This window comes from Erythrolamprus reginae, chromosome 2 (assembly GCF_031021105.1).
Source record: "Erythrolamprus reginae isolate rEryReg1 chromosome 2, rEryReg1.hap1, whole genome shotgun sequence".
NCBI lineage: Eukaryota > Metazoa > Chordata > Lepidosauria > Squamata > Dipsadidae > Erythrolamprus > Erythrolamprus reginae.
Window position 1 is genome coordinate 282,211,444 of NC_091951.1, and position 10,733 is coordinate 282,222,176.

Sequence of the window (10,733 nt, forward strand, 5' to 3'; positions counted from 1 at the left end):
GTTTTCAGTGTTTGGGGAAGAAACCACAGAGTCAAGTGGTGCTGAAGTCATATTTTCTGCAGTCGAATTTAGAACGGTTTACATTTAGTTTGACTCTATTATGTGGTCGTGTATTGCTGTGGTTGAAGGTGAAGTAGTTTAATAATGTAGTTTATTTTAGTAGTTTGTTTAGTAGTTTATTTTAGTAATTTATTTATTCTTGAATCTTCCATTCAAGAATAAACCCCATTAAATACATTAGACAGCAAATATAGGATTGCAATCTATATGTCACCTTTCCTTCAAATGGAAAGGTAGGTAGCATTATTATTACTACTAATATTACTACAACTAGTACTATGGCTGACCAGCCAAAAAGACAGAGTTCAGAAGGAGCACAGTAAAGAATATGAATTAGCTCAGCTCTCAAACAGCATAGACTCGGAAATCCAAAGGTTTTTCCTCACCAGCATGGAATTATTATAAGAAATGTCCAGAGTGGAAAATGGGCATCAATTTTGATCAGAAAAATAATGTTCTGTTGCCTTGCCAGAGCTTGACTTACTGGTATCTTGTTTTCAATTTATTAAGAACAATAATCCTACACACATTGTGGAAAATCTGATCATGGATTTTTCCAAATAATGCTTATCAGGCCTTTCCCCAAAATTGGGCAATTTCTAAATATGTGGATTTTATTTCCAACATTTCTCAGCAATTGCCAGGCTGACTGGAATGGAAGAGCACATCTAGAAGTGGCCAAGATTGAAGAACATTGTGCTAGGATAGTGTTTCTTACACAATGTCGTCTGGCGGGACCCAGGGGAAGAGCCTTCGCTGTGGCGGCTCCGACCCTCTGGAACCAGCTCCCCCCTGAGATTAGGATTGCCCCCACCCTCCTTGCCTTTCGCAAACTCCTTAAAACCCACCTCTGCCATCAGGCATGGGGGAACTGAAACATCTCCCCCTGCCCATGTTGTTCTGGTGTTTGATTGATTGTGTGCTTGTTTTTATATATTCTGGGGTTGTTTTTATGAATTTTTAAGCTTAAAATTGTAATTGGATTGGTGGGTATTGGATTTGTCACTATGTACTGTTTTGCCATTGCTGTGAGCCACCCCGAGTCTTCGGAGAGGGGCGGCATATAAATCCAATAAATCTAATCTAATCTTTTTCTATCTCAGGACTCCTTTCCACTTTTAAAAATAATGGTGGACCTCCAGAAAGCTATTGTTTGTATAAGTTATATTTATCATTTTTTTTAGTATTAAAATTTCAGATTGATGCATTGTCTGTCACTCCTGGTTCTCACAATTATTTAATGGGATTTTAATATTGTATTCTTTTTCTAACATAGGCTGGCAAATAGTTTTGGATCCCAGAGAGAATGTTGTGGGGACCACCAGAGATCTTACGACCCAACTCCAGATGATGGTGGCACAGTGATTAGAGTGCAGCACTGCAGGCTACTTCAGCTAACTGCTAGCTGTAGTTCAGCAGTTCAAATCTCACTACCGGCTCAAGATTGACTCAGCCTTTTATCCTTCCGAGCTGAGTAAAATGAGGACCCAGATTGTTGGGGGCAATATGCTCTCTCCCTGTAAACTGCTTAGAGAGAGCTGTAAAGCACTGTGAAGCAGTATATATGCTGCACGAATCCCAGCAACCAGTTAGGTCCCACAGAGTGGGTCCCGTCAACTAAACAATGTCGCTTGGCAGGACCCAGGGGAAGAGCCTTCTCTGTGACGGCCCCGGCCCTCTGGAAGCAATTCCCCCCAGAGATTAGAATTGCCCCCACCCTCCTTGCCTTTCGTAAGCTGCTTAAAACCCACCTCTGCCGCCAGGCATGGGGGAATTGAGATACTCTTTCCCCTAGGCCTCTACAATTTTATGCATGGTATGTCTGTATGTATGTTTGGTTTTTATAATAATGGGTTTTTAACTGTTTTTAGTATTGGATTATTATTATATGCTGTTTTATTATTGCTGTTAGCTGCCCCGAATCTCCAGAGAGGGGCGGCATACAAATCCAATAAATAAATAAATAAATACATAAATAAATAAAATAAATAAGTCTAAATGCTATTGCTATTGCTAATTTAGCAAGAAAAGGTGAGTAGGCAGAATTTTTGGACCTGCAGGATGCCTGGAAATACAACCCTCCCAAAAGGCACCCTCCCAACAAAACCCCACTAAGCTGTAGTTGTAGCATTTCAATATCTTTACAAATGTCTTATGGTTAATGGTGGTGTCCAAGTTGCACTCTTGTAAATAAATTCAATTTGTTTTCCTTTTCCGGTGTAATTTCTTTTTCCGGTGTAATTATTCTTTAATTAAACAGTTTCAAAAGGCTGAATTCAGGTGGGACAGGAAGGCTGATAGAGAGCAAAGGAAGTTTCTTTGGGGTATATTTGATTTGCCCCGAATGTTCCATTGCCTGCAACTAGTGTGTAAATATAATAAGTTCAGCTTACAAGTTATATTGGTTTTTGCTGCTCCTTTCTGGTTCCTTTCAAGAAAGTCTTTGTTATGTTTGTACTTTTAAATAAAGGCGATCGCTGATTGGTTAAGGCGCAGCCAAGGGAAACCTTGGCGCAAAAGTTTTAAAAAGGTAGACACGCAGTTTTCCCGCGCTAAGCAAAGGTATATAAGGCACGGCTTTAGCCGTTAGCCAGTAGTCACTTCCTACCTGCGAGCTGGTCACTTCTACTGTTCCTGATTGCCTAGTAAAAGAGCTGTTAATCTCCCTCGGCCTCCAGCTTCTGATTTAACAGTAGCGACAAGGGGTTCGAACCTTCATGTTCCAGAGATGGCTTCAGCAATGCCTCATGCATTGCCCTTCTTCAACCCAAACGAAGATACGTGGACAGCTTACATGTCCAAGTTTCGCATCTTTCTCCAAGCAAGCAATTTAAACGACGTATCGGATGACAGAAAACGAGCAATATTCTTACACTATTGCCTTGCTTACCTCATGGAATTCAGAATATTTAAGTATTTCCTGCATATAACTGCTGATGAATTTAAGACACAAATCTAAACAGACCTTCAATAAATAGATTTATAGAAGAATATTTCTCAGGAGCTTATTCTAGCAAATAAAGCTTTGAATAAAATTAAGTTAACGTATTTCTTCTAAAGGATGACCTTCCTACATAGATTACAATGTAATCAAGCATCTAAAATAGGATTAACAAAGACTAGCATTCATAAATTCACTGCATTCCCTATTTAAACAATGTAAATCTCTAAGCTATTGATTCAGCGAGCGTTTGTTATATTTGCAAATTTTCCCACCACTTTGGGTTGGAATCTATGCAAAAGTTGCCTACCCTAGTACTCCTCTGCTTTATCATGGGAAATCAGGAGTGAGTTCCTCCCGGTTCAGAACGGATTGCCCGAACCAGTAGTAACATCCTGGTGACATCACAATGGCATCATGGATCTGGTTTGATCTGCGAACGCTGCCATCTTTGGGGGGATTTTTTTCTGAATTTTTTACTGTTTGGAAGTTTTTTCTTCTGTTGCTGCTTGAAAAAGGGCCCTCCGGCCCACCCCCCAATTTATACTTACCTTTATTCCTTCATCCGAAGCACAGCTGACCAGCTTCTCAGCTGTGTTTTGTGCTGATTATAGCTACTAAGCATGAACAGAAGCAGAATTATACAAGGGGACACACATGTGTATGTGAGCGGAGCACCACACCAAATTGTCACAATGTGAACCAGTGGCAAAGGTAAGTGGAATCCACCCCTGGGGGAAATACGCTGCTCAAAAAAATAAAGGGAATACTTAAACAACACAATATAACTCCGTGTAACTCAAACTTCTGTGAAATCAAACTGTCCACTTAGGAAGCAATACTGACCGACAATCAATTTCTTATGTTATCAGCACATTCAACTTTGTACAGAACAAAGAATTCAATGAAAATATTTCATTCATTCAGATCTAGGATGTGTTCTTTGAGTGTTCCCTTTATTTTTTTGAGCGGTGTACAATATTGTCATGGATCAAAGATGAAAACTATCCGACCTCAAGGAGCCCCCACCTTCCCTCTCATCTTTCTATTTTGCTATGGTTGATCTGAAGTTTCTGTATGACCTTCAAAGCAACCCTTTGTAGAGCATGTTGCAATAATACAATCCAATTACTGAACCAATCCTTTCTCCTGACTCGAGGAGAAAAAGCACACTTTGAAAACTATGACTTACATTTTGTCTCATTCTCTGGTTTCAGTTTAAATTTTAAAAAGTGGTCAGAGACTAACATGCATTTCATTCACTCAATAACACTGAAATCATGCCTTGTAACAAGTTCTCAAATTAAGTTTTATTTCATTATGTAATCTTTTCACTCTTTAGGCAAAGACATTTTTTTAAAAATCATATAAATGTTTTTGTGTTTATATCCTGATTTATTAACTGATTTATTAACCAGAGTATACAAAACATTTGTCAGATCTATTCTAGAATACAGCTCACCTGTATGGAATCCACACTGCATATCAGACATTAATACAATTGAAGGAGTCCAGAAATACTTCACAGGAAGAGTCCTTCACTCCTCCTCATGTAACAAATTACCCTACTCCTCCAGACTTCAAATACTACATCTAGAAAATTTACAACTATGTCATCTCCGAACTGGTTTAACTGTTGTTCATAAAACCATACATCATAATGTACTCCCTGTCAGTGAGTACTTCACCTTTAACAACAACAACACAAGAGCACGTAATAACTGAATGTAAATCCCTCCAAACCTGACTGTAGAAAATACGATTTCAGCAACAGAGTGGTCACTGCCTGGAACTCATTACCTGACTCTGTTGTTGCTCCCCCTAACCCCAAAATCTTCAACTTTACATGATCTACAATCGACCTCTCCCCTTTTCTAAGAGGTCTGTAAGGGGTGTGCATAAGTGCACTTTTGTGCCTAATGTCCCTGTCCTACTGTCTTATTATCCTTTCTATTACTATGTTCTACTTATGTTGTTATGTTAATATGTACTATAATACTATACTTGTTTGACAAATAAATAAATAAAATAAATAAAAATATTCACATGTATGGAAAATAAGATGCTAATTGATCTGTTTATCATAGATTGGATCAGTAACCCACTAGCCTGCAATTCTATGCCCATTACTCTGAGCAACGTAAGGTAAGGGTTAGGATTAGAGTTAGGGTTAGGGTTAGGGCAGGGGTGGGCTGCTAACCGGAATGCTAAATTGGGCTCGCCATGGCGGCTCATGAGTGCTAGCGGGGCAAGCGCGATTTTGCTTCTGTACCTGTGTAGGTAGCAAATCACGCACGGACCTGCAAGTGCGCTCGTGTTTTGGCATGCACAGAAGAAAAAAACCTCGCCAAAACATGGGCGCACCTGTGGCTCCGTGCATGATTTTGCTATCTCCACAAGTGCAGAAGGAAAATCATACTGGCCCCGCTAGCACTCATAAGCCACGGCGGTGGGCCCAATTTAGAATTCTGGCTTGCAGCCCACCCCTGGGTTAGGGTTAGGGTAAGGGGTAATTTTTTAATGGATGGGATAATCTATGAGGTTGTGTAGGCCAGCCATTGAAGCACATTTAAATCTGTTTTAATGGAAAAGGCCCTTGGATTTCTAGCTTTCACATGAGAACACACTTTCTACCATAAACTTCTTTTAAAGTAGAGCGTGAACAATCCTTTAAGAGTGTGATGCAGAGGTGGGTTCCTCCTGGTTCGGATGAGTTCATCCAAACCAGTAGCGACCCACTGGTGACATCATGATGATGTCATTGAACCGGTTCGGTCAATGGTAGTCCATGGGCCATCAGTCAATGGTAGTCCATCTTTTTTTAAAAAAAAAAATGGATTAAAAAAAAAAATTCCCTGTGTTTTCTTTCTTCTACACATGCACAGAAGCTGAGTTTCTGGCACTATGCATGCAGATGATATCTTGTTTTTTGGGGGAGGGGTTCAAAGTTGGGGGGGATTGAAATTTTCTCGGGTTCCCCCCCCCTTCTGCACATGTGCAGAAGCTGAGTTTCTGGCCCTGTGCATACGGTCCTCATGTTTCTTTAAGCTCTTTGGGGGGAGGATTTTGAGGGGATCTTTTTCCACTGCACATGCGCATGCAGGATGAAGGGAACCAGTGGCGAAGCAAGTTAGAACGCACCTCTGGTTTGGTGGTGCAGTGGTTAGAATGCAGTATTGCAGGCAAACTCTGCCCCAAAACTAGAGTTTGGTCCTAACCAGTTCGAGGTTGACTCAGCCTTCTATCCTTCTGAAGTCAGTAAATTGAGGAACCAGATTATTGGGGGCAATATGTTGACTCTTCAAACTGCTCAATGAGGACTGTAAAGCTCTGTGAAGTGATATATAGCAGGTATTATTGCTTTTGGTCGTACTACCCTGGCAGGAAACGGTTCTTGAGCCTAACATCTCTGGAGGGAGTCAGATTGAGAAAGCTTTCTCTTGCAGCTGTGCAAGGTTCAGATTTTAAAGTAAAAGAAAAATGGGTTTGGAAAGGACAAGGTCATGGAAATGAGGGACGAGAGTGAATGATGATAACAGCATTGCAACAATTTGTACTTGTGTTGTGACTGTCTTCTTTCATCCTCTTCTGAATAAACGAGATGGTGAATAGAGCATGCCTGTCAAAGTCACTGTGCACCATCACTATATGGTTCTTCACAATAAAATATCAACCAATGGAAGAGGAAGACACTTTCTTCCAAAGCTTGTTTCTGGGTATTGAGTTCAATACTGCCTCCACATTGTAGAAAGTTAGCTCTCCTAGAATGAAATATACTGCTAAAAAAAAAATAAAGGAACACTCAAATAACACATTCTAGATCTGAATGAATGAAATATTCTCATTGAATACTTTGTTCTGTACAAAGTTGAATGTGCATGTGAAATTGATTGTCAATCAGTGTTGCTTCCTAAGTGGACAGTTTGATTTCACAGAAGTTTGATTAACTTGTAATTATATTGTGTTATTTAAGTGTTCACTTTATTTTTTTGAGCAGTGTATTTTGAGAAACATTGAAAAGGCAGAATATTATATTTCCCTGGGTGACAAATGGAGAAACATGTTCTTGGAAAGCAGCCCCTGTTTTCTTAGTAGCTCATAATAGATGTCAGCACTTAAGAGATAAAGAGATAGCTATCTCTATTCATACACAAATTTCCTGTAGCAATGTCTAAACAAAGGTAAGATAAGCCCTTAACCACAATAGGAATCGCCCAACAAGCTCCTTCATTGCATCAGCCAAACATCAACCAAACTTAGCTCAGACAAACTCCTAGTATTTGTACAAGGCCCCATGGGAGTCTGACAACAGCCAAGACAATACATGTTCTTGCACAGGAACAGGAAGTACAAATTCAAAGCCCAAGAGAAGACAGTGATGGGCTCCTATGGGTATGGTCAGTTACACAGAGCCGGTAGGAAAAAAAGGATTTTTTTCTTTTTTCCCCTTCTGGGCTCTGGGTATGTTTTTCCTAGCGCAGTAAATGAGGTTTAATGTGTATAATTTTAGAAGAGCTGTGTGTGCGTGTGTGAGTGTACACACACATACAGTTTATATAGTAGATAATGTATATTTTTGTGTGCCTGTGTGTAATATATATACGTGCACATATGGCATATATACATAGAATTAAATAGTATATTTTGGATGTTCAGTAATAGTAAATAGATAGGGAAATTGTATCTCTTTGAGGCGAGGAGAGGCCAAGCACCCTAACCCTAACCTAAACCCTTGACGTGAGTGACGTCAAGTTCACCACCTTTAAACCAGTCACATTACCTTTAAGCCACCCCGGCACATGATCATCAAGCCCCTCCCATCTGGTCACAGGCCAGCAAGCCACACCCACAAAATAAGCCACGACCAGAGTGTGGTAGTAAAATGTTTTGCAGCTCTTCACTGAGAGAAGATAAATAATAATCCTCACTCTCAACTCCATGTGGTCACCTGCACCAGAACCACAAACATATGAACCCTCTTTCCAATCAGCCTCCAGCCTCCATTTTTATCTCCAGTGCCTTTCTCCCGGATTGGAATTGAACCAGATGGATAGTTCTTCTCACATCATCTATGAAGGCAGTGAATAATTTTCCTCAAGGGCCATCTTGAGGGTATGTATGACTCAACAATGTTACTGAATAGTTTGGTACACTGTTTTGTCTTCTCATTCAATTACAGTTACAGTGTATAATAAGTTTGACTCCATCTGGTATCCAGGGGATGCAGTCAATATTTGTGAATAATCTAGTCAAACATTACAGACTCCCGATGGCTTTACTTTTCTTTTCTTAAACAGAGAGACAACTTTAGTGGTTTCCAAAAGACAAAGGCTCAACTAGGGGTGTCTTCAAGACAAATGTCTAACGTTGGCATATAGTGGGCGTTGCCACTGGCCATATCTTGGGAAAAGTGACATTTGATATCACCCAAAGATCTTTTACAAGGGACAAGCAAAACAAAATGCCACATATTTTTTTCCCTTTTCCTATCTTACTTTTTGAGCAGATTTTTCCATTTTCTTACTTAGCTTCCATCATTTTGCATTTTACGGGAACTAATTTTTCATCTCAGGAATAATGCCTGGACATTTACATAAACTGGCAACTGTTTATACTCTGTAACTTTTATTTTTCTGTTATTCTGCTCCTATTCCTATTCTCCTCCCTTCTGGATGCCTCTATAGGGCATTGCATCCCAAAACAACTAGGCACAAAGACTGTCCCCCCCCCCCCTGTGGCATCACTCTGCTAAACACCCAATTCCCAATTTACGCAATTTCTTATGCCTAAAGGTATCTACTCATATTGTAGGGTCATATTGCTATTATCCTTCTCATTTTCCTATTACCTTCTCCTGTTGATATCTTATGATTTATTACTTTGTTGTTTGTATCTTATGATTTATTATTGTTCCATATTTATGAATTATCACTTTGTTATTTATAGGTACACTGAGAGCTTATGCACTAGAGATAAATTTCTTTTCTTTTTTTATAAAAGTAAACTTTATTTAAACACACAAAATACAAACAATGAAACTCACACAGAAAAGGAAAAAACACATTAAAACAAAAGAGATAAATTCCTTGTGTGTCCATTTATACTTGGCCAATGAAGAATATTCTATATATTTTTAAAAATAATCTTTATTATTTTTTCCATTAAAAAAGAACACACAAATATATATAAAGAGAAAAGAAGAAAAGAAGAGAAACTTGTAACATATAACAAACCATCAAAGTATAACATAAACATAAGTTAGAATTAAGGCAACAAATACGAACCAGTAAAACAAGTTCATTTTTCTTTAACAGACTATTATATTATTTTCTTAACTATTTACAGTACATTGTCAATTGTTGTAAATTTATTATTTCCTATGAATTGAGTCATCTATTTCAATTTCAGCATCTATTTCATTTAGATTAGATACACATATTGTCTTAGTCAATATACAGAAAATGAGACATTATAATATAGTATAGTGTAGTATAATGTAATACTTTAGAATATTATGACAAACAAATCGAAAATCAGTTAGCATTATTATTTATTGATGCACAAAAAGCATTCAATAATCTCCAATAGAATTTTTTTATAACACAACTTGAAAAAATGGAATTTGGGAATAGATTTGTTGGATTAATTAAAGTAATATATTACAAACAAACTGCTAAGTTATTAGTAACAATGAATTAACTGAAAGAATAAATATAAGCAAAGGAGTCTGTCAAGGACATCAATTAGCTCTACTATTATTTATTTTAGCACTGGAAGTACTGTTAAGAGTACTTAAGAGCCAATAAAGAAATTAAAGGACTGATAAAAAAGAGGAGTATAAAACATAAGCCTTTGCTGATGATGTGATCTTTATTTTGGAAGAGACAGGACTGATTTTGCTAGAGGAAATTGAAAAAGAATATTCCATATTTTATTAACCGCACACTCTTGGTCAAAGCAAGGGTTAGAGCTATACTTTAGTCAAGGATTCTTATGAGTAGTTTAATTTATGCTAGTCTTCCCAAACCGGAAGTCTTCACTGTGGGTGTGGTTTATTTTGTGGGAGTGGCTTAATGGTCATGTGACTGGGAAGGCGTGGCTTGCCAGCCATGTGACCAGGTGGGAGTGGCTTGATCATCATCGTTCAAGTAAATTGTTAAGTCCTTGATTTACAACCTTACCAGTGTCGCTCGCGACGGTGACAATTTGCTTCGCTTTCACACGCTCTCCTTCCTGGGTTGCCCCCCCACCTCAGTCTGGATAGCTAGGCGAATGTGTTCTGCCAGAAGTATAAATGCTGCCAGCGCCACTTCCACCCGTGCCTTCTGCTTGCACCTCACGTGGGAGGTGGCCACATGAGGCTGGAGGGGAGCTGGGCAGGAGAGAGGGAAGCTCGTCCAAGGCCAGGAAGGATTAAAGAGGAAAAAAGCAAGGAGTGCAGATGCAGCAGACTCAGGGAAAAAAAGGCCGAGTCCAGTAATCCAGTAATCCAGGAAGTGACAGCCGCTGATCAGCTGGAGCTGCACACGCATCTTCATTTCCGCCGGTGGAACTACGTTCCACCCCATCCTGCCTGCTGCCCACCACTGTTAGTGATTGAAAATAGCCCAACATCGTATTATTAAGCAATCCTTTGCACATGGATTGTCTGTTTCTAAATATGTTAAAAAAGGAGTGGGACTATATTTTTCGCCTTTGCTTTTCCAGATAAGGGTTATATGAAGCTTTTGTC